The sequence below is a fragment of the Pelodiscus sinensis genome, chromosome 1 (assembly GCF_049634645.1).
Source record: "Pelodiscus sinensis isolate JC-2024 chromosome 1, ASM4963464v1, whole genome shotgun sequence".
Lineage (NCBI taxonomy): Eukaryota > Metazoa > Chordata > Testudines > Trionychidae > Pelodiscus > Pelodiscus sinensis.
The window spans coordinates 51880927-51905641 of record NC_134711.1 but is presented as its reverse complement, the minus strand read 5'-3'; the positions used below and the strand labels follow the sequence as shown (position 1 = coordinate 51905641).

The 24715-nt window shown below is 41.8% G+C and overlaps 1 protein-coding gene across 26 annotated transcripts in view; it reads right to left on the bottom strand.

Moving 5' to 3' along the window:
* Positions 1-24715, bottom strand: part of NRCAM (neuronal cell adhesion molecule) — a 283739-nt gene that overhangs the window by 121782 nt on the left and 137242 nt on the right. For 3 of the 26 annotated variants that reach the window (XM_075929879.1, XM_075929884.1, XM_075929888.1), the window contains exon 3: positions 18918-19079. The exons of the other annotated variants lie outside the window; for them this stretch is intronic. The gene's annotated coding sequence lies outside the window, so the exon portion shown is untranslated. The remainder of the gene's footprint in view (positions 1-18917; positions 19080-24715) is intronic. 26 annotated transcript variants of the gene reach the window in all.

Sequence of the window (24715 nt, the reverse complement as noted above, 5' to 3'; positions counted from 1 at the left end):
AACTAACTGTTGTACCTTTGTTTGAACGAAAACTTAAACTTTGGTGATAAACATGAACATCTTCTGTACATAGTTGGCAGTGGAGTTATAAAGTGTGAGACGGTAAAGGAGTGGGTGTAATCAAGAATGGTTTACTTGCTGTATGCCTCAGTGGGGACTGTCTGCTTTTGGTGGTCTCCTGTACTGCAAAGAAAAGGACACGGGAGGCGGGAGCACTAATGTTCATTATTTGTGGTTTTTAAATCACAAAGTACAAAGTTGTGCAAATCTAGACAGACAACCATTTAGCATTTGCAACAGGGCAATGAGAGAGCACAGATGGTGCAAATGCAGACAGAAAGCTGAAAACAAAATTAACCTATTTTTGTCTCAGAATAATGAACTGCTAACAACAAAGGCACTTCATTGTCCATTCATATTTTTGTGTGAAGTACTGACACTCTGTTTGGCATTAGAGAAAGTAGAAGAGCTTGCTTCCCCTGAAGAGCTTACAGGGGAATCAAATGGACAATAAGTCAAACAGCCAACAACTGCCTCCTTACTGCACTGCCATATTTTCTTCTTGTTTCCTGGAGTGCATAGAGAAGAGTGGTCTATGGGTATATACACACAGCAGAGCTTAACTCAAAATAAGCTAAGAAAATTGAGCTACAACAATTGTGTAGCTTATTTGGAAATTGGGAGCGTCTACACAGCACTTATTTCGAAATAGAGCACTCTTTCTCCCACAAAAGGTCCTTCTAGCCCAGTATCCTGTCTGCCAACAGTGGCCAATGCCAGGTGTTTCAGAAAGAATAAATAAAACAGGCAATCATCGTGATCCATCCCCTGTTACCCATTCCCAGCTTCTGGCAAACAGGAGGAGCATTGCAGCAGATCTAGACAAATGATTATTCCCCTTTATTTGGCTCTGGTGAGGCCACATCTGGAGTATTGTGTCTAGTTCTGCCCTCTCTCCCTCCACTGTAGAAAGGATGTGGACTCATTGGAGAGGGTCCAGCAGAGGGCAACCAAAATGATTAGGGGGCTGGAGCACATGACCTATGAGGAGAGACTGAGAGATTTGGGTTTGTTTATTCTGCAGAAGAGAAGAGTGAAGGGGGATTTGATAGCAGCCTTCAACTTCCTGAAAGGAGGTTCCAAAGAGGATGGAGAAAGGCTGTTCCTTGTTCTGCTATCCGTCACTACTGTGAGCAATGGTCTCAAATTATAGTGGGGGAGGTACAGGTTGGATATTAGGAAAAACTATTTCACTAGGAGGGTGGTGAAGCACTGGAATGGGTTACCTAGGGAGGTGGTGGACTCTCCATCCCTAGAGATTTTTAAGTCTCGGCTTGACAAAGCCCTGGCTGGGTTGATTTAGTTGGGATTGGTCCTGCCTTGGGCAGGGGGCTGGACTTGATGATGACTTGAGGTCTCTTCCAGATCTATGATTCTATAACACTATCCCTGCCCATTCTGGCTAGTAGCCATTGATGCACCTATCCTAATTGAACTTATTTTGTTCTTATTGGAACCTTGTTGTACTTTGGGCCTTTCCACCATCTCCTGGCAAAGGGATCACCAAGTTGACTACGAAAAAAATAATGTATTTTCTTTTAAAACTGCTGTCTATAAATTTAATTGGCTCAGCTTCTTGTATTATATTAGTAAAGGAATCCATAACATTTCCTTATTTTATTTTTCCACACCATTCATGATTTACTAAACCTCTACCCTTTAATCATTTCTTTTCCAAGCTGAAAAGTTCCAGTCTTGTTAATCTCTCTTCATATGGAAACTGTTCCCTACCAGAAATAATTTCTACTGCCTTTTCTGTACCTTTTTCAAATCCGATATATCTTTTCAGATCTGCATCCAGTATTGAAGATGTGGGTGTACAATAACTTTATATAGAGGCAATATGGTATTTTGTCTTATCTATCCCTTTCCTATTGATTCCCAATATTCTTTTAGACTTTTAGTTTTTAGACTGCTACTGCACATTGAACAGATGTTTTCAGGGAACTATTCACAATGATTCCAAGATCTCTTTTTTGAGTGGTAACAGCTATTTTAGACTCCATTGTTTTTGTATGTATAGTCAGGATTATATTTTTCTATGTGCATTACTTTTCACTTATCAACACTGAATTCCATCTGCCCTTGTTTTGCCCAATCACCTGGTTTTGTGAGATCCCTTTGTAACTCTTTGTAGAATAGTAATAGAGATGTAGCCGGGTTAGTCTGGTCTTGCTGAAACAAAAGACAGGATTATGCAGCACTTTAAAGACTAACAAGATGTTTTACTAGTTGATGAGCTTTCATGGGCCAGACCCACTTCCTCAGATCAAATTGTGGAAGAAAATTGGCATGACCATATATACCAAAAGGATACAATAAAAAAAAATTAACACACATAAAATTGACAAATCAGATTTTAGAACGGGGGGGGGGGGGTGAAGAGGGGAGGTTAGTGTCTATGAGATAATGATATTGGGGTGATAATTGGGGACGTTATCTTTGTAATGGGTAAGATAATTAGCATCTTTGTTAAGGCCCATTCGTAATGTGTCAAATTTAAGCATGAATGACAGTTCTAAGGCTTCCCTTTGTAGTCTGGTGTTAAAGTCTCTTTGAAACAGGACGCATGTAGTTAGGTCATTGAGACAATGCACAGTCTGGTTGAAATGGCAAGAAACTGTTTTTTCTTTGTGAAACTGTCTGATGTTTGTTTTGTGTGCATTGGTTCTTTGGTGAAGTATCTGAGAAGTTTGTCCAATATACATAGCAGACAGACACTGTTGGCACATGATGGCATAAATTATATTTCTGGCTGAACAGGAATATGTGTTCTTGATCTTGTAACTGACATGGTTAGGTTCAATAATGGTGTCAGCAAAGTAAATATGTGGACAAAGCTGGCAATGGGGTTTGTTGCAAGGTAAAGTTCCAGGGTTGGTATTAGTGTGGTATGTCCTGTGGTTGTTGGTAAGAATCATCCTGAGGTTAGGTGGTTGTCTGTAGGAGACTATGGGTCTGTCTCCCAGATCCTCTCGGAGTGTAGTATCCTGTTCAAGTATAGGTTGTTGTTTATTGATAATGTGTTGGACGGGTTTAAGTTGGGGGCTATAGATAATGACAAGTGGTGTTCTATTGCTGGTTTTCTTGGGTCTGTCTTGAAGTAGATGGTTTCTGGGTATTTGTCTGGCTCTTTCAATTTGTTTTTTTATTTCTCTGGGTGGGTAATTGAGGTTTATAAATGCTTGGATTTATCTTTGGATTAGTCATTGTATACCCCTTTTTCAAGTTTATAAATTTAACAGCAGTGCCCAAATGCAAATCTCAGCAGCAAAACACTCATTCCTGCTCTTCTCCCTCCTGTCTTTTAAGTGGAGTACCTGGCAATGTTTTCATGATGATCTAATGATTCTTCAATTACTTGTTATTCTTAATTACCCTGCCTCCCTCTTTTTATAATAAACTCCCTACCCAACAAGGCAAAGCTGCAAGCAGCTCAAATTGTGTTACATTTGAGAACTGCTTCTGGAGTCAGAATATGGGCTTTAAGCAGACCTCAAGTATGAAATCCAAGGGTTCAGACTTAAGGTAGGGCCACTGCCATCTTAGCGCCCCATAAATGGCACCCTTGACTATAACTTGATGGGGAAAGTGAGAGGAAGTTAATAGAGAGATTCAAAGAAAGGAGCAATGTGATCAGAGCTGTGGACAGGGAAAAAAAACCCTGTATTTGTAGGAACCTTCTGGGCAGAGCAGAGAAGAACAAGGAAAGAATCTGGGAGATCAGATAACTAATACTTTGACTTAGACTTTAGCTCTAGAAATAGGAAAAAAAGGATAATGGAGATATTGCACAGGAAGAAACAACAAGATTAGGTGACAAAAGAACATTGTTCATATTAGGCATTTATATAACACTGGAGGACTTACCCAGCATTGCTTGGATCCTTCATTCAATTCATTTTGTTTTTCTTTATTTAAATTATTGCTCTGGGGTGGGAGGTGGGACTGGGGCTGTAGGCTTCAGTATTCAGGCTGATCCAGGGAGCAAGGACTAACCCAGGTCTCTCTCACTGGAACAGCTTGGGGCCAGGTGAGAAGTGTCTCTCCAAGGTTGCTGCAGCTCCAGAGGGCGCAGACGGGGAAGGGGAAGGGTGCATGTTCTCCCCAGTTGAGGCAGGTCAAGATCTGTCTGCCACCTGCGCTCCCCAGCCCGAATGAGGAAGGCAGCAAATTGTGCACTTGCCCCTCACTCCCTGATGAAGGGGAAAAGTCAGCAATGCTCCTATATGAATCGGGTTGGGGGAGCTGCAGCCCCATTGCCATACCTAAAGGGCCCCTGAGGGGTGGGAGGCTTGGGGCTGGAGCAGCCCAGGATTGGGGGTGCACCCTCAGCCAACCCCTTTCATCTGCCTGGTGATTCTGTCTCTTTTCTGTACAGTTTTTTTGAAACGCAATCCCATTCTGGGCACATCCCATTTTCCGGGCACAACCAAACTCTGACCTTGGTTTAAATTATGGTAAGAGGAAGCTGCATACTGAACTTGGTGGTCCTAAATCTTACCGTTTAGTAGGAATTCTTGAACGGACAGACACAGACACATATATAGGCAAATTCTCACAAACATATATTAGATTAGTGCAGGTTTCAAACAAGTCACAGCCAATACACAAACTTGCATCAAAATAACAAAATCTTAATTCCCTCCTTCCAGTCATTTGAGACTATATTGCAAAAAAGCCCCCAAGATATGAATGAGTTTATTTTCATACATGTTATATACCAAGATAAATGTGGAATTTCTCTGAAGGAGAAATCTGAAAAGATTAACATGCCTATATTTTAACATATCAGAAATAAAACCAAAGCTTAATTATCTGACATGTTAATCTTTCACATCTAATGGAATTTTAAAAACATCGGTATCACAAACTAATCCCTGTAAATGAGAAAATACTAACATCCTTACACAATATGCTTCCCTTTCAATTAAACCTTAATTTATGCATAGTTTATGGTATTTTTGGTTTTCAAAATCAGAGGAGGTCAGTTAAAACCATTAGAATGATATAGCTTTAGGGGCAATATCGTCAAGAAGCTCCTCCATAGAACAATGCCAATTACTATGATCTGAGCCTTTTTTTCCACAAGTCATTAATTCAAACCTTTAGGGTAAAAGAGGATTCATTTATTCATCAAAAGGTAAATCCACTCTGCTCTCTAACTTATTTATTCCATGGCATGTGGGTATGTGTGAAGAAGCAAATGCTATACTTTACTTAGACAAAAATAAAGTATCCATACTTATCCACAAGTATAAAAGTATTGTCTAGGGAAACACAGGTCTGGCCCTAGATCAAATGGCATCCCACGTGAGGAGCATCTTTGGCACTTCCCGCCCCTCATTTATTAAACTTTTAAATACCTGATCGCTATTGTATTTATTGCCCACTTCACAATTTTGATACATGACTTGCATGCATGATTTATCCCTGTCATATAAGATGATGAATTTGCAAGCTAGGATCTGTAAATCTTTATTTATTCATGCACACACAAGCAAATAGAAAAAGTTAATTTCCTCTAAGTTTTTAGAACCTTTTTAATTTTAAAAATAAATGTAATGTACTACCACCAAGACATTGAACTGTCTACTAACACTGGGTGGATCGGTATTAAACTGTGTTATAGTAGGTGACGGCCTTAGAATGTTAACCCTAGTCCTTTAGTTCATAAAATCTCTTTTCCTGCCTTTGCCTTCCAAACTGAAGCACAGTGCCAGAGAGATACAAAGACTGGCCACTGGCATTTTCAAAATACTATGTAATCTCAGTCTTGCATAAGTCATTTTCAATTGAAACTATGCTTTAATGGGCTTAAGCTTCAAAAAATTGGCTCTCCACTCACAACTGTGACTTGGAGCATGAGCAGAATCTTCAATGCTACTCACACATTAGGAAAAGTGTTCTTCAGCTCTACATCATGAATTAATTGGAAAACGTGGAGTGGGGACTACTTTCAGTGTGGCAAAATGTGATGTATATTGTCCAATTTGATTCTGAGGTCTTGATCACTGAAGTAAAAATAGTCTCCTGGTGTCAGCATCTGGTGAAGGTCTATACAATTCTTCAAGAGTGTTTTCCTATCTGCCAGCAGCTTACTAAGGTCATAAAAAAAAAAAACCAAAAAAAACCCACCATCTCCTCCCCCCCGTTTTTTGTTGTACTTCATTTGTCCAAACCTTAAGTTGATGGATATTCAAGCAGTGTCACTGAGCAAGCAAAAAAACTCCCTTCTGAATTTTTTCCAATCTTCCCATAACCTCACCTTTGCCCCCATAACCAAACTGCCTCTCCTTCCAATGAAAATGAGCTCCCGTGAAGACAGGCTCAACTTTTAAGTTTTCCACCATTTCTTTGACAGCAATGATAGCATCTTCAAAACACCATCTTTATATGCCACAAAAAAATCAAAGCAGCTTCTCATCAAAGTAGTAGCAGTTACAATGTTCATCGACTGAGTTTGTAATGCCTTGCTTATAATATTTAGGTTGGACATTAGGAAAAACTTCCTCTAAAGGTGGTTAAACACTGGAATAAGTTGCTTAGGGAGGTTGTGGAATCTCCATCTCTGGAGATATTTAAGAGCAGGTTAGATAAATGTCTGTCAGGGATGGTCTAGACGGTACTGGGTCCTGCTGTGAGGGCAGGGGACTGGACTCGATGACCTCTCGAGGTCTCTTCCAGTTCTAATGTTTATGATTTATATGGATATCCTGGTCAAGCCACAAGTGAGAACAGAAATTTGAAGTTACTGATCTGGTTTGCCAGGCTTTGCACCTCATGTAGGATTCCAGCCTTTGCTTTACTTGACTGTACAAGTTCCATTAGGCATCTGGTACCTCAATGGCCTTATGTGGTCAATGTGACTTTCCCAGCAAATATCACTTAACAGCTTCATGGTCAGATTTGTAACACTGTCTGTGAGGATCTTCCACCTGCCAGCAAATGCTGAAAACAGGATGTATATCCTTTGCAGGACTCTGAACAGAGACACTGAATATAATGAAAATGACAATGCAGCTGACACAACCAGTTTGAAAGCATGCCAGCCACAGGCTATGAAAAAAGCTCTTGGATTCAACACAAGAATCCTTGCTTCGATGCTGCTGCTTATTCCCTTCATTTATGTGCTGTTGACCTAACATTGGCCACGGCAGTCCTGAAGCTTGATTTTATTCTCAATCAAAATGTTTCTAAAAAGTTCTGTTGGACCTTTTCCAGTAGAGTAATCCACTGATAAGAAACAGATACATTATTCTTTTACTTGGATACTGCCATCCTCTTCGGCAACAAATCTTTTAGTAAATGACATCTTTTCACTGTGACTAATGTTGGGAGTACAGTCCATTATTACAGTATAATACGTTGCTTTGCTGAGCCACATCAATATGTTTTCAAGCACTTTCCTCGCCATAAAACCAATCAATTCATTTTGAGTAGTTTTGCTGCAGTAATGACCCCTAACTTTTTTATGAACTATTCGACTCAAGTGCTCACTTATAACATCGCTGTATTTCCTAGGAAGCTCTACCAAACTGATGAAATTACCATTATGTTCAGAGTGCAACTTATCCAACAAGCTCCAGAAAGCAAAATTATTCTTTGAAAGGAAGAAGGTGATTGAGATCAGACACTTGACTGGGTTTCTACATTAATCATGTGCTTTTTTTTCCTACCTCTATGCATTTATTCAGCTTAAGCCTTGACTCAATTCCCATTCTTTTGAATTAGGCTATAAAATGGCTAGGTCACTTTTAATGTTGCTTCAGAGTTATTCCTGTAACTGTTCCTGGAAAGTGTAAGCAACAATTTGGCATTCTTGTCAAATATTTTGCAACAAAAACAGAACATTTTGTCAGATGATTTAGAGTAAACTAACCAACACTGATTCAGTTTCTCAGTATTCTCAAGCACACTTTCACAGTGTGACTTTGAGAAGAGACACATCTGCTTTTTCTGGAAATATCAGATCCTCTGCCTGGGCCAATTCAAAACTGTATGTTCAATATCAGCAGAGCTGAGAATTCATCTGTGTTGTGCAATTTCTCTCACTGCTGCTTCTGGCATCATACAAGGCTGACTGTAGCTCTTAAAGTGTGAAAGGTTCTTCAAAGATGCAGAACATCCTAGGAGGATAAACGAATTAACACATGGACTATCTGAAACATGTTCCTTCAAACATTCTGTTCTCTCTTTTGGGGTTGCTAACAACAAAAACAGCACCATGAGCTGTCTCCCCCCGCCCCCACCAAACTTGGCACACTAACCAGTAAACTGGGTCTTCTGCTCCTAAGTCCAAGCTTGGGTAAACATTACATTTTGATGTAATAATTTAAAAGATGAAAACATGAACTTCAAATTCACAGATATATGGCTTTACAATTCTACTAAACAGATTTGTTTAATACTAATTTGCTTGACTACTACTTTCCTTGATATATTTTCTGCATAGATTATTGTTTTGATATGTACTCTTATGTTTTCCTTGTAAATCAAGCTCTTGATCAAGAAGGGTGTGTTTCAATTTTATTCTCCATATAAAATTTATTGGGGGGGGGGGAGAGTTTGTTACTAAAATGAAAGAAAATATATTTCACCAAACAGATGGAAAAATGTTTTTTAACTATAAAATACTTGCTTCCACATCATATAAAATGTATGCTAAGCATATACAATAGATTCTCAGAAAATGCACAGCAAGTACTGAATCCAAAGAAAATAATATGAAAAAAAAAATACAATTTCCTAGTCCACAAAAGAGGAGAGGATAAATGCTGCTTCATATAAGAAACTCAAGAAAAATGCTATTTGGGGCTATTCAAATGCTACTGCTAAACAACTGATTATATAAAACTTCTATCTTGAACATGTATTGGTAAGTATAGCTCATGGGTAAACACATTGTCATTTTTCAGATTGGAGAACTGATGCCTGGAAGCAGAAGACAGATTAAGAATGAGCTTCAAAATTCTGAAAATATTTTAAAATTATACATTGAGGCTACGTCTAGACTGGCATGATTTTCCACAAATGGTTTTAATGGAAAACTTTTCCGTTAAAAGCATTTGCGGAAAAGAGCATCTAGATTGGCACAGACACTTTTCCGCAAAAGCACTTTTTGCGGAAAAGTGTCCATGCCAATCTAGACGCGGTTTTGCGCAAGAAAGCCCTGATCGCCATTTTCGCCATCGGGGCTTTTTTGCGCAAAACAATACTGCATTGTCTACACTGGCCTTCTTGCGCAAATACTTTTGCGCAAGAGGGCTTTTGCCCGAATGGGAGCAGCATAGTATTTCTGCAAGAACACTGACAATCTTACATGAGATCGTCAGTGTTCTTGCGGAAATTCAAGCGGCCAGTCTAGACGCAGCCTGAGAGAATAATTTCTTCATATTCTTCCTAATCTATCTTGAGAGAAGGGCTAATATAGTGCAGTTTGAACCCATCACAATGTTTAACATAATCAGAAACTATACAGTGCCATAATTATTTTTCCATTCTGATCATCAGCACTGAAATCTCTCATTCTTAACTTGTCTTCTAACCCAAGTAATAGACCTGCATTTCTAGATAAATATGTGGGTAACATTGTAAGAACAGTCTCTGTACCAGTGGTATTAAATTGTATTGTGTGTAATTTCTGGTAGCAAAGGTATTGGAAATTATATTTGGGAATTCCAGATGTACTTTCTTTATTACACACTATCTTTATTACACACTAGCAGAGGAGGCCTTTCGTTGACCGAGCAAGGTCATTTTGTGCTTACAGAATTTTTTAATGTGCTTGCAAAAAGGAAGTAAAAGAACAGTTTTAAATTTGTAGAATTTCAACTTCAAACATCATTCATTTTATTGAATAATTACCATACATAGTAAATTTGAATCAGAATCTGAATCAGAATAATAAAAATTCCATTATTCTTTCTGTAACTAATTTGAATTATTTTGTGATTTGTAATAGTAAAACTTTTCTTTGCACTAAAATGACAAATAGGTGACTATCTTAATTTTGTTAGAGAATATTTTCATGAACTCTAATCATAATAGTCATGGCTTTTTTTCTGATAAAAAACAAAACAAAAAAATATTTAAACCTTTAAACCTGTCACCTAGCATATTCTGGTATAAAAAGTAGTGCATTTAGCAAATTTAAGTGGCAGGATTTGATATCTGTAGCTAATCGGGAAAGATGACTTTATTTTGGACACAAAAATCCACAAACTCTTCAAATATATAGTAGATATATAGGTTGAACCTCTCTTATCTAATTTTTTCTGGTCTGGTAACATCCATGTTCCAGCACAATTTTAGTTAGTCAGATGTCCACCTATCATGGGTATGGCCATGTTTCCCGGAGTCCCATAAAGTCTGTTTGCAGCCACCAGTCCTAGCTCTCAGTAATCATTTGCATCTAAATGTCTTTTAAGAGTCCAGTAAGCATGGAAGTGTTGATTATGCTACTAGACAATGCTGATTCTACATGGTTCAGTAAATTCCCCCCCATCTTTGCCCTCTTATCAGTCTAAAGGACCCTGCCTCCTACAAACTTCACAACTTCATCCTCATTGAGACTTCCTCACATGATCTACATCCCAAAACTGTAATGGTGGTAAACAAAATATTGAGAACTTTGGGATGTTGCCAATTTTTCCTTATAGCCCTAAAAGGGAAACCGTTATAGGGGAAAATCAGAGGTCTAGAGAAATGTGTGAAAAGATGGCTGGGAAGGACCCAGGAGATAATTATATACATGTAGCCCTTCTGCCGGGTAGGCCTGGCAGGAACCAGGGCTGGGTTCAATATCTTGGGGTCAATCTCACAAAGAACCGGCTCGAGCCCCCACCCAGTGATCTGGGAAATTCACGCACCCCTGGGCGCCTCTGAGAGGCAATGCTTCCCCACTCGCAAGCACTGAGTCTGAGTGTAGGAAAAGAACATTTAATGAAACAGAGGAAGAATTCATACGGCGTTAGCTTGGGGAAAACACCACAAACAGAGTTCATAACCCAAACATGAGCCCCCACCCCGGCCAAGATTCGCCCGAAGTCCACCGACTCCCCACAAGTCTCTGTCCCCACAAGTCTCTGTGCCACCCAGAGTCCCAAGGTTCACCCGCAGGGTTTCACCTCCCAACCTGGGTAGAGATGGGGGTGGGGAGATAGATAGGGGGCACCTTATACGAAACTCCGCTATGCTTCACCAGCTGTCTCGTCCCACACCTCTGGACGCTCCGCTGGGCACCTGTCGCCGCTCCTCGCCTGCCGCCGCTCCATGCCACACCGCTAATGGCCGCTCCTCGCCTGCCGCCGCTCCATGCCACGCCGCTAATGGCCGCTCCTCGTCCACCGTCGCACCACACCACACCGCTGATGGCCGCTCTTCGCCTGCCGCCGCGCCACGCCACGCCGCTAGTCGCCGCTCCTCGCCTGCTGCCACTCTACTGGCTGCAGTAGGTCTGGCTCTCAGCCAAACCAGTGATTTCAGCTCAGTGATTTCAACTCTCAGCCAAACCAGTGATTTCAGCTCTCAAATGAATCCAGCTTTCACTGGACTAGCAAACAAAAAGACTCCTCAGGGAGTCTGCTTTAGGTCTGTCCTTAAAACAAAGGGGGAAAGGTGCAGGCTGGGCCAGTCTTACAGCTCACACCTGGTAGGTGTGAAGCAGGCTGACTCAAGTCCTTTAACCCTTTCCCCCAGCTCCGTTCACTCAACTCTGGAAGGGGGGAGGCTTGTTCTTCCGAGACCTCTTACCATGATGGTGGTGTCTCTCCTGCAAGCACTGGTGGCATGTTTGACAGTTCCCACATTTAGGGGTAGCATGATTAGTGACCCCCACAACAGTCCCAAATTATATACAATTCTCCACATTCCATTCCAACACTGACCCTCCATCAGCCCTGGCTGAATGGGATTTACATAGCCACACCTTGGATTCTCTCCTGAGCAGTATTTACATGTCAACAGTTAACAGTTAATTACCTTGTAGAGCTAAACAACTGTAGTGGGCACACCCACCCCTCCTTTCAGCTGGCTGACAGCAAGCAGCAGTTCAGCCCCTGCTTACATACATGTATGAGAGTTTGTGGATGTAACTAGGAGTTGATTCAGAGGACAGGTTTATAAAAATTGATCTGCAAGATTCTAAATAGGGTCTCTGGTAAGCCACTGTTTTGGGCAAGATCAAGGCACCCACCCCTGCAGCCTACTCGCTTGTGCCCCATCCTCCTAAAGGAACCTTCAGTGGTCTCTTGAAATATGTGCTAACTACTTTATGCAAAAATAATCTGTTCTACCCTGTAATTAGCAATGACACACTGAGTACATTTCCCAGACATGAAGAATTGCATGAAGCTTGAAAGTTTGTCTCTTTCACAAACAAAACTCAGTCCAATAAAATATTTTACCTCACCCACCTTGATCCCAATATCAGACAAACAACATGACTATGCAACAACAATCCATATTCTCCAACTCTTATATGGACTGGCTATAGAATTTCCATCTTAGACAGATACACCAAATATGTTCCCTTTAAGATCATTACGACAATGTGGGCTCTATCTGTTACCAGCTCAGGTAAAATATGTTACAAGCAGCACCACATAGTGGCTCAACTATATAAAAAGTTTTCAATTTTAGCGATACTGACATTGAAATGCTGAGGGAGATTAGAGAGGCTACCAAAATAAAGAACTCTATAATAATGGGGGATTTTAATTACCCCCATATTGACTGGATACATGTCGCCTCAGGAAGAGAAGCAGAGATAAAATTTCTCAAATGACTGCTTCTTGGAGCAGCTGGTGCAGGAACCCACAAGGGGAGAGGCAATTCTCGATTTAGTCCTGAGTGGAGTGCAGGATCAGGTTCAGGAAATAACCATAACAGGACCGCTTGGGAATAGTGACCATAATATAATAACATTCAACATTCCTGTGGTGGGAAGAACACCTCAGCAGTCCAGCACCCTGGCATTTAATTTCAAAAAGGGGAATTACACAAAAATGAGGAGGTTAGTTAAACAGAAATTAAAAGACACAGTGACTAGAGCCAAATCCCTGAAAGCTGCATGGAAACTTTTTAAAGACACCATAATAGAGGCCCAACTTAAATGTAGGCCCCAAATTAAAAAACATAGCAAGAGACCTAAAACAGTGTCACCGTGGCTTAACCGCCATGTAAAAGAAGCAGAGAGGGACAAAAAGGTATCTTTTAAGAAGTGGAAGCCCAATCCTAGTGAGATAAATAGAAAGGAACATAAACACTGTCAAATCAAATGTAAAAATGTAATAAGAAAAGCAAAAAAAGATTTTGAGGAACAGCTAGCCAAAAACTCAAAAAGAAATAACAAAATGTTTTTTAAGTACATTAGAAGCAGGAAGCCTGCTAAAAAAACCTGTGGGTCCCCTAGATGATCAAGCTATAAAAGGAGCAATCAAGGACGATAAAGCCATTGCAGAGAAACTAAATGATTTCTTTGCTTCAGTCTTCACGGCTGAGGACGTTGGGGAGATTCCCAAATCTGCACCGTCCTTTGTGGGTGGTGAATCTGAGGAACTGTCCCGGATTGAAGTGTCATTAGAGGAGGTTTTGGAACAAATAGAAAAACTTGATGTTAACAAATCTCCAGGACCGGATGGCATTCATCCAAGGGTTCTAAAAGAACTCAAATGGGAAATTGCTGAGCTATTATCTGTAGTTTGTAACCTATCCTTTAAATCAGCTTCTGTACCTAATGACTGGAAGGTAGCCAACATGACACCAATATTTAAAAAGGGCTCTAGAGGCGATCCTGGCAATTACAGACCGGTAAGTCTAACTTCAGTACCGGGCAAATTAGTCTAAACAATAGTAAAGAATAACATTGTGAAGCATGTAGAAGAACATAATTTGTTGGACAAAAGTCAACATGGTTTCTGTAAAGAGAAATCCTGTCTTACTAATCTATTAGGCTATGTCTAGACTGCAGGCTTCTTTTGAAAGAGGCTCTTTCGAAAGCATCTTTCGAAAGAGCCTCTTTCGAAAGATCGTGTCTAGACTGCAGGCGGATCTTTCAAAAGAGCAATCCGCTTTTTTGAAAGAGAGCACCCAGTGAGTCTGGATGCTCTCTTTCGAGGAAGCCCTATTTACATTGAAGAACGCCTTCTTTCGAAAGAGGAACTTTCGAAAGAAGGCGTTCTTCCTCATGAAACGAGGTTTACCGCCATCGAAAGAAAAGCCGCGTTCTTTCGAAATTATTTCGAAAGAACGCGGCTTGAGTCTGGACGCAAGGGAAGTTTTTTTGGGAAAAGGCTACTTTTCCCGAAAAAACCCGAGTCTGGACACAGCCTTAGAGTTCTTTGAAGGGGTTAACAAGCATGCGGATAAGGGGGATCCAGTAGATATAGAATACTTGGATTTTCAGAAAGCCTTTGACAAAGTCCCTCACCAAAGGCTCTTGTGTAAATTACACGGCCATGGGATAAGAGGGATAAGAGGGAAGGTCCTTTCTTGGACTGAGAACTGGTTAAAAGACAGGAAACAAAGGGTAGGAATAAATGGTAAATTTTCAGATTGGAGAGGGGTAACTAGTGGTGTCCCCCAAGGGTCAGTCCTGGGACCAATCCTTTTCAACTTATTCATAAATGATCTGGAGAAAGGGGTAAGCAGTGAGGTAGTAAAGTTTGCAGATGATACCAAACTGTTTAGGATAGTCAAGACAGAAGCAGACGGTGAGGGACTCCAAGAAGATCTCACCAAACTCAGTGATTGGGCAGCAAAATGGCAAATGAAATTTAATGTGGATAAGTGTAAAGTAATGCACATTGAGAAAAATAACCCCAACTATACGTACAGTATGATGGGGGCTAATTTGGTTACGACAAATCAGGAAAGGGATCTTGGAGTTATCGTGAACAGTTCTCTGAAAATTTCTATGCAGCGGCGGTCAAAAAGGCAAATAGGATGCTAGGAATTATTAGGAAAGGGATAGAAAATAAGACCCAGAATATCTTACTGCCCCTGTATAAAACTATGGTAAGCTCACATCTTGAATACTTTGTACAGATGTGGTCTCCTCACCTCAAAAAAGATATTTTGGCCTTGGAAAGGGTTCAGAAAAGGGCAACTAAAATGATTAGGGGTTTGGAACGGGTCCCATATGAGGAGAGGTTAAAGCGACTGGGACTTTTTAGTTTAGAAAAGAGGAGACTGAGGGGGGATATGATAGAGGTCTATAAAATCATGAGTGGTGTGGAGAGGACCGAGAGAGAAAAGTTATTTATTAGTTCCCTAAATAGAAGAACTAGAGGACACCAAATGAAATTAATGGGTAGCAGGTTTAAAACTAATAAAAGAAAGTTCTTCTTCACACAGCGTGTAGTCAACCTGTGGAACTCCTTGCCAGAGGAGGCTGTGAAGGCTAGGACTATAATAGAGTTTAAAGAGAAGCTAGATAATTTCATGGAGGTTAGGTCTATAAAAGGCTATTAAGCCAGGGGATAAAATGGTGTCCTTGGCCTCTATTTGTCAGAGGCTGGAGAGAGATGGCAGGAGACAAATCGCTTAATCATTGTCTTTGGTCCACCCTCTCTGGGGCACCTGGTGCTGGCCACTATCGGTAGACAGGATACTGGGCTAGAAGGACCTTTGGTCTGACCCAGTACGGCCGTTCTTATGTTCTTATGTAATTTCATCTTTCCCTTTAAGTTTTACATTCCTATCATTTACAAAGTGTACACCTAACCATTTTATTTTTAACGTTCAGTATGTCTGGTAGCTGGCTCTGAATCATACTGTTTTTTAAAAACACAATCCCAGCATGTGACAACTTGGTCATCTGACTGCCCATTATTTGCCATAACTGGCTGTGGACAGTTAATCTTTGAGTCTTCTTCTTGTTCTGTAAATACTATCTGTGAAGTTGTTCTCTCTGAGGAACAAACAGTAGATGCTCATAGTTTTTACGGAACACTCCCCTGTCAATGTTAATAAATTACGATTTAAGTGATGATTTTATTATGACAACTGGACCTGTCCATACATTTTCTCCACCCAATTTGACAGAAAACACAGTCATCAGTTTCCAGACTGAATTTCTCTGACTGATGTCTATTGCAAAAGTGTTCATAAGGGGTTGGGTGGGTTGTTTGTTTGGGTTTTGTATCCAATTTGGCTACACTCTTCATTCCTAGTCACTTTGAAAATTGGTTATTTTCCAAAGCTGAAACAGTAATTTTCAGTTGTCTTCCCATCAAGAGTTTTTCTGGACTATATCCAGTAGTCGCTATGAATGCTGATCTGCAGTTCATAAGAATGGCCATCCTGGGTCAGACCAATGGTACATCAACCCAGTATCTTGTCTTCTGACAGTGATCAATGCTAGATGCTTCAGAGGGAATGAACAGAACAGAGCAACTGTATAGCAACCCAGCCCTCGTTATCCAGTCCCACCTTCTGGCAATTGGAAGCTCAGGGACACCCAGAGCATGGATTTCATCCATGAGCATCTTAGCTAATAACCATTGATAGGTATATCCTCTGTGAATTTATCTAATTATTTTTGAATGAATTTATACTTTTGGCTTTCACAATTTCCCCTGGCTCCACTGGCTGACTGTGCACTGTGTGAAAAAGTACTTCCTTTTGTTTCTTTTAAATCTGCTGTCTACTAATTTAATTGGGTGACCTCTAGTTCTTGTGTTTTGAGAAGAGTATATAACACTTCCCTATTCACTTTCTCCATACCATTCAAGAGTTTATAGACCTCTCATATACCCCCACTCTCCAATCATGTTACCTAACCTGAACAGTCTCAATCTTTTTAATCTCTCCTAAAATAGAAGGTGTTTCATAGAACACTAGAACTGGAAGGGACCTCAAGAGGTCATCAAGTCCTCCCGCCCCCCCTCCCCCCCCCATCTTCATGGCAGGACCCAGTGCTATCTAGAACATCCCTGATAGATGTTTATCTAACCTGCTCTTAAATATCTCCAGAGATGGAGATTCCACAACCTCCCTAGGCAACTTATTCCAGTGTTTAACCACCCTGACACTTAGGAAGTTTTTCCTAACATCCAACCTAAACCTCCCTTGCTGCAGTTTAAGTCCAATTCCCTTCTACCACTCAGCAGGGGTGCATGGAGCAGAGGGGCTGGAGAGTGGGATTGGAATCCAGATAGGGACCACATATTTTGAAGACCTCTAGTTACACTAAGTAACCTCCTCCTTTTCTTGGAGCGCTGGTCCCTATGTTGATTACAAACACAGGAGAATGGCGAGTAGTACTCTGAAAGGAGGCGGGGGCAAAGGCTCTCAGGAGGCCCAATTGGATATGATAACATGATCAACAGTGGCATCCATTGACATGGAATGAGCAATAGCATAATGCATGGAGAAGGTGTGTACAGAAAACAAGGTTACATGACCTGCCAAGGTATGTCTACCAGGAATGCAAACTTGGCAGCCTGATCCCGTGCCAAGTGGGTTGTGACCCTGAGTGGAAGTGTGATGACCGAGAGGTTGCAGAACGTTTCAGTGCAGCAGGAGATCCACTTGGAGAAGCACTGCAAGGATAAGACAACATTTAACCATAGCAACGAAGAGTTGCGAAGATATGCAAAAGGCTTGAATTTGATGGAGGGAAAAGGCCAGTGCATAAGTTTAGGGCAGAAGACTGAGAAGTTTTACGGTGGTTGAGGTGAAAAGAGGAAGCCACCTTCAAAAGGAATTTGGGGTGGAAACATTGCAAGGCTTTGTCTGTATGGAAGATGGTAAAGAGGGTCTGGCATCATGGCCGCTAGCTCACTGACATGACATGCTGAGGTGAAGGCCACCAAAAAAGACAACCTTTATAGAAAGGGAAAAGATGGCAAGAGGCTCAAATGGGAGGTTGGTAGGGGCTGAATGGACCAGGTTGAAGATCCAAGGCATGACGGGATGTTTCATAGGACAAAAACCACTGAGGAGTCCCCAGAGAAATCTGGAGGTAGCTGAATGAATGAAGACAGAGAGAATGACCCTGGGAGGAAGGAAAGCACTGAAAGCAGCTAAATGAAGAATACATCAAGGCACAAATGGTGGAGATGGATGAAGTAGCTTAGGAGTGTAGGAATGAAGAGAGTTGGTAGGAATGTTATTTTGGCTGATCCAGGTCACAAAGCAACATCATTTGGCAGAGTAGCACATTAAGTGGACTATTGTCTGCTATTAGTTGGATATTGCAGATAGTTAGGATGGGGCTCCATAGAGGAGGAAAAGTATACATTTGTTTAAGGCATGGAGGTCCAGGATGGGGCCACTTCTTATCCTTGGAATGAGAAAACAGGAGTAATAGAAGCGATGATGATGGTAAAAGTATGGCACAGGTTCTATTGCACCCTTGTGGAGTAGAGCAGTTGCTTCACTGTGGAGAAGGTGGAAGTGGAAAAGGCCCAGGGGGAAGGAAAGAAATTCAATTAGATGTCCCTGACAGATGATGTCCAGCATCCAGAGGTTGAAGGTGATCAAACTGCAAGTGCAAACAAAGAGTGCTAGATGACTCACAAATATGATGGAAGATATTGTCCAGAAGAGTTATGGGTGTTTCGCAGGTCTCAATATAAGATTAAAAATGACTGCTTGTGTCATTGGTGGAAAGTCGGAGTAGCAGTGGTGGCTGAGGGAGTGTGCCAGGGCTGTTGAGGGAAAAGCTGATACTGAAGTGGTTCTAAGGGTTGCTGAGGGTACAGCTGATAGATGACACAAGGACAAAGACAGTTCAGACTGTCTTGCTGTTTGAATAGTTGTATGTAAGGCTAAGTCTGTTTTTAATTGTAGCTGCTATGAAAGGCTATTACCTGCAAGGCCAATAACTAATCTGTTTCTAGTGTTTTTACCTTTTACAGTTTCATCAAATCAGAGTTTTCTGTTAATTCATGTAACTTTCCAATAGAAGATGACATAGATTCCCTTGGTTGTTGAATTGTCCAATTCTGCAGATATAAATGATGTCCCAAGCATAGCCAGAACTCTGTCATAGTTGTCTTTCTGACTGTCTTCTGCGAAGGAAAGAATTTAAAGATAAGTCTGCCTGCATCCCTAGACCATAAATTAAAGAACATTCCTGAATGTTTCTAGATTCCTAGTGGAATTCAATAGCAATATAAAATCTTGAAAACTGTTGTTTCCAGTCTGTCTATTCTGAAGGTCTGCAAAAGTTGATTTTCGCTAAGGCATTTAAAATATGGCTTCAACTTTGTTGTTTTTCTGCTTGCAACGTCTGTTGATGCTTCCTGTTTCTGCTCTCCTCTTGCACCAGTTAGGCTAGCTTCACTTCTGACATTATGACATGTGCTACATGAGACCTGGTTACACAGCTTCTATCCAAGAGATATATGAGCTGTGTTCCTGTTAAGATATATTTAATACACGTCTCCCTCTAGCAATTACCAGCTTCATTAAGGTATGTTACCCACTGTGCTACCTACAAGCTGAACAGTGTAATTCAGTTTAGCATTTCACGACACTTTCCCTCATCTGCTGTCTCTTCCCCAACCAATTCTCTCTCTCTCAGCAGTTTCAGGCTGGTGGGGCACTGCTAGTGAGAATATCGAGAGCAGGCCTGGTCAAAGAGTTTGCAGGGCCCAAGGCAGCACACTGACAGTGGCACCCAGCCAGTGGATGCTCTAGTTTAAGTGAAACCCAGCTGAGAGGTTACAGAGTTCAGCCCGGGCAGCACAAGTCGCTCGCTGGATATATTCCACAACACCTCTAGATTTAAGAAAAATGTAAACTAGGGCCTATTTTGATGTCATCTGCCATGCTTTTACCATTCACTATGATGTCATTATACACTACTGGAAAACTTCCAATAGAAGTTGGAAGTACAACTATTAGTACAAACTGTCTGAGACCCCTGGCTTGTAAACAGCGTTTATTTGACAGACCCAGCGTTTATTAAAACATCTGGACAGTACCTGCGGCATGTAACAGAGTAAAAGATTCATATGGAAGGTAAATGTTTTCATTTTTGAGGTTACTGCATGATTTTCTGTGACTTGAGACCATTTTCAATACAGCTGAAGAAAACTGCATCAACTCCGTGTTTCAGTAAGCTGGTGTAAGTTTACCCCATGTGTGAGACCCAGGGGTCCCTCTCCCCTGTTCCTCTCCCTTACATGGGAGACTCCCTCATCATGTTACGGGAATGGATATGGAAAGGAGAGGGGAATTCTCTCAATGGAACAGGGTTTCTCTTCCCCTCACTCTGACCAGGGCACCCCCCTGGTCTGATCCCAGACTGGAAATCTCTTCTGCCTGGCCAGGGCATCACCTCTGCAGGCCAGGCTCTGGGTGTGGGCAGAGGTCTGTTGTGAGCAAATGCATGACAGGCTGTTAGTCATCTCTGTCTCCTCCCCTCTATGAGTGTGGGGGCTGGAGCCCAGCACCTCCCCTGGTACCTGCCGAAGGGGCAAGGAGTATGGGGGCTGGCAAAGTTTGTCTTTGTGGTTGGCTGCAGCTGGGCAGCTCCCAGCCAAGGCAGCGAGCAAGCGGCCGGGTGGGCTCCAGGCAGTATGGGGCCCTTTCTCTTTGGGTTGAATGCTGGTATTTTGTCAATGGTATGCTATCCATTTTCTGGCAGAAATTACAAATTTTTCAGAGTAATTCTTCAAGTTCAGTTCAATAAATGCTCCTACCAGATCATGTAAAGTGCTAAATTCTCAATTACTAACTGAATAAAAATGGATTTTAAAACCATTTAAGTTTTTAAATCCGTGTGTGATGGGGTACTCCGGCCCCGCACTGTAGGTCAGCCTGTGGGCGGGGCCCAGCTGGCTGAGAGCGCCCCTCCCCCTCCCTTGCTGGGCATGCTCCCTGTTGAGCAGCACTATAAAAGGCCCTGAGACCGCTCACTCTGGGCTGACCACCGAAGGGGAAGGACCTGCAAAGCCAGCTCCACGGTCAGAGGAGCCCACGCAGCCTGAACCGGCGCCGCAGCTTCTACAACCCCAGCAACAACTGCAGCCACAACGACAGTCCCGGTCCCGGAGTCCAGGGAGAGATACAGGGGCGGAGAGATGCAAGGAGGTAGGAAGCAGCCCAGGGTGGGGAATTGCACTCCCCGGGTGCTTGGCAGGTTGAGGTGAGAAACCCCCTTGCGGAGTAAGCAGTGGACCGCACCACTGCCAATAGGGCCCTGGGCTGGGACCCGGTGGAGCGGGAAGGCCTGGGTTCCCCTATCCTCCCCCTCTGCAGTGCTCTGGAACAGAGGCAGGCCCAAAAGCCTAAGAACTAGGCTGCAGGGCTGTATTTACCCTGAGAGGAGAGCTGTACAAAGACTGTGCTGCAGGACCTTATTTACCCCCAGAGGGGAGCTTTAAATGGACTAGGCTGCAAGGCCAGATTTACCCCGGGAGGGGACCCTTATAAAGACTGAGCCACAGGGCCAGATTGACAGAGACAGTGGGGCGGCAGTTATGCAGAGGCCAGCCATTGGGCTGGGGGGCCCTGACAGGCAGACTCGCAGGGGACTATAACAGGGAGACCACTGTCGGAGGGAGCCGCGCCCCTTGACACCATGGAAATATTTTCCATTTTTAAGATTACTAAACAGCCACTGTTATACTGGAAATCAATTTTTGCTGAGTCTCGAAGGAGCAAAAATTGATCCGGGCAGGAAACAGAACAGTTAGAATCCTCACATCAGTAATAGAGCATATGTGAAACATGTTGGTCTCTGCTAATCTTACAGTTCTCTTCTAAACAATCCTGAAATATTAAAAATGCAGGGTTCATATCTACATTGCTTGTTGGGGAGAACTGCAATCTGACATTCAAGATCATGAAGCAGAATTTCCGAGTATAAAGCTAATAAGAGGTATGACAGAGTCTCGGAACTTCAAACATATGTTTTCCCAAATGTTTAATCAGCAAGAGTTAACACAATCCAATGCACACCCACTGGCATTGGACTGACCAATATTGAATGTCCTTGGGGGGAAAAAGAGAGATACAACACTAGGATTAAAAAAGATGATTAAAACATTGCTTAAAAAAGAACCATTCAGTATATCTGGGTCATGGGATTTGTAAAAAAAAAAAAAAAAACAGCACCTAGTGAAGTGTGGATTATGATGACAAATATAATTAAACCCTACCCAACTCTAACTATCATTACAGAACAGAAGAAAAGCCAGCTATTCAATTTCCTTTTGCTGATTTAATGACATTAAGGGCAAGAATATAAAAAAACTGGGCAGCTTTTCTCTTGCCTATAATTACTTGTCTTTTGGTCATCAAAGCACCTCATGCAGTCAGATGTTCAAACTACCAAGTGACCTGAATTGGGTCTGCAAATAATTGCAGACACCAAAAAGAGACCACACAAAAACTGAATTTGCTCCTATCTGGGAAAGATGAAACATCTGCCTCCTTCATTCTAAATGCCATCCAGTCCATAATCATCAGTTCGTTTGCCCTTTGTACCCCCTCAATGAAATGGTCTCAGTGAAACTACTGAAGGCCAGGGCCATCTGAGCTAAGATCACATGCCCTCTGCCTGCTGCATTAACCCCCCCACAGCAAGAATCCTACAGGAGACACATTGGCAATGTGTTCATTCATTTATGATCCCAACCGTTCTCTTTAAAGCTTTGGAGATTTGTACATTTCACTCTTAATGAAAAAAATTATATAAATTAGTACCTGGCTCAGTGCAGTCTGAGAATTCTTATGACACCAGGTTGGGGCAATGCCACTATGAAAAGTCACTCCCATGATCCCACCTCTAACTCTGCTCCTCCCTGTCAAGGAAGCCCAATCCTCTGGAACACCCGGGAAGGGTCTTTTGCAAGGAGGGGAAACAAAGGTCCTGTGACCTAGATGGGAACATCTGGCTGATATGTATTTATGCAGAAGGAATTTCTTTAAAGAATACTAGTGGGCTGCACCCCATGCTCGCTGCGCTTGCCAATCCCTCCCTCCCCACGGCCACTTTTGCTTTCACACCCAGGGAACATGATGTCATTCTGTTGCCTGGCAGCAAAACCTCTCTCTCTCTCTCTCTCTCTCCCCCCCCCCCCCCGAAAGAAAGAATTAACCAATGGAACTTCTTAGCATTTTGTTCCCCTCTGCTACTTTTGATTAACTCATAGGAGTGCAAGAGCATCAACAGCAAACAATGATACAGCAGTCTTCAAAATTTATTCAGTATTTAACAGGTTTAAGAGTTAAGGAGCCTTACTAAGAGATGCCTTCAGAATATGTTTCCTCCCCCCATCTTTGTTTTTATTGTAGGGAAAATAAAGTAGTTTACCACAAGCACACACTTGCTGCATTTCCCACAGAATTCCATCACACTGCTACTTAGTTTTTTCCACAATTCATTGTTCTATGCACTTGTATGCATGCTGTTCTAATAATTACTCAGTATGATAATTCTTTTTCATTCCTTTCAATAGGGGCACAATTTCTTCACTTTTCTCACAGTGATATAACTTTGACACCAAAAATCTTTAAGCATACTGTGCATTATGTTATCTTTCATGTTAGCAGGCTAATCAGTTCAATCACCTAATAGTTCACATAACTATATCTTACTACTTTCATGTAACTTGTCCTGGATTCTTATTCTGTATTCAGCCACTTCATAGCACACAGAGTTGAAACTGAATGTAACCTCTTTTCCCATTTCTATTCAGGGTACACACTGGTGAATAAGATACAGATGAGGGGAAGGTTTTTAAGCTGCAAAATTGTGCCATCCCTCCACCTCACTCACATAGTGAACATTTAACTGGGTCCTGCGCAGGTTTTTATGGCTTCATACATCAAGCCAGTATTTCAGAGCTGAACCTCGTAAGCTTAATCCAAGGACTCAGACCACCTCTGAATCTTCTTGTTATACTCTTGTGATGGGGGAGATGGTATCAATGGTTACATCAGTCCATGAAGGCTTGTCTTTCCTTCCCTTTACATGCAAAAAATGTCCCCAGCCATATCCCAGGTCTCATTTACCTCTGGGAGTTGGCCCTTCTAGCCTTTATCTGCCCTGAATACTTGCTGTAAGTTGTAATGAATGAAACATTCTTATATTCCTCCTACCATTCAGACTCCCATTCCTGCTCTGAGAGAGAATCTTTGCTTTAATAACAGTGACAAGAACACCTTTCCTCTGGACAGGTGCAAATGTGTCTCATGCAAAAAAATGTTTTATCTTATTCAAAAAGCAGCAATTGGTAAGACCCACAGCATCTTGGACACCCAGATAAGCAATGCTTCAACTACAGAGGAATGAAGGACAGCAACAATAGCAAAAACATCCTATGAACACCTACAAGACCTTTACATTAAGAAGGGGAACCCCATCAGAGCCTTTTGACTTTCCCCAGATCCCCTGGCTTATCAATGGGAGCTAGAGAAGCCCCTCCCACTTCCCAAGGCAAACATCCATGTCCACTTGAGGACAAGGAAGGGCTAAGCTCTCACATATTTGGGACCAAACTTTTTTTGTTTTCCAGCCCCCAGGAGTTGGCCACTTTGACCATCCTTTCCCATCATGCAGAGAGAGACATTTGCAGGAATACATAGTGAGAATTCCCTACATTATTATTAATAGTTTATTAATTGCCCAGGGAAGAACTAGATGCATTGCAAAGACAAGGCTACTCCCTAAAAATAGGTAATCTAAATTCAA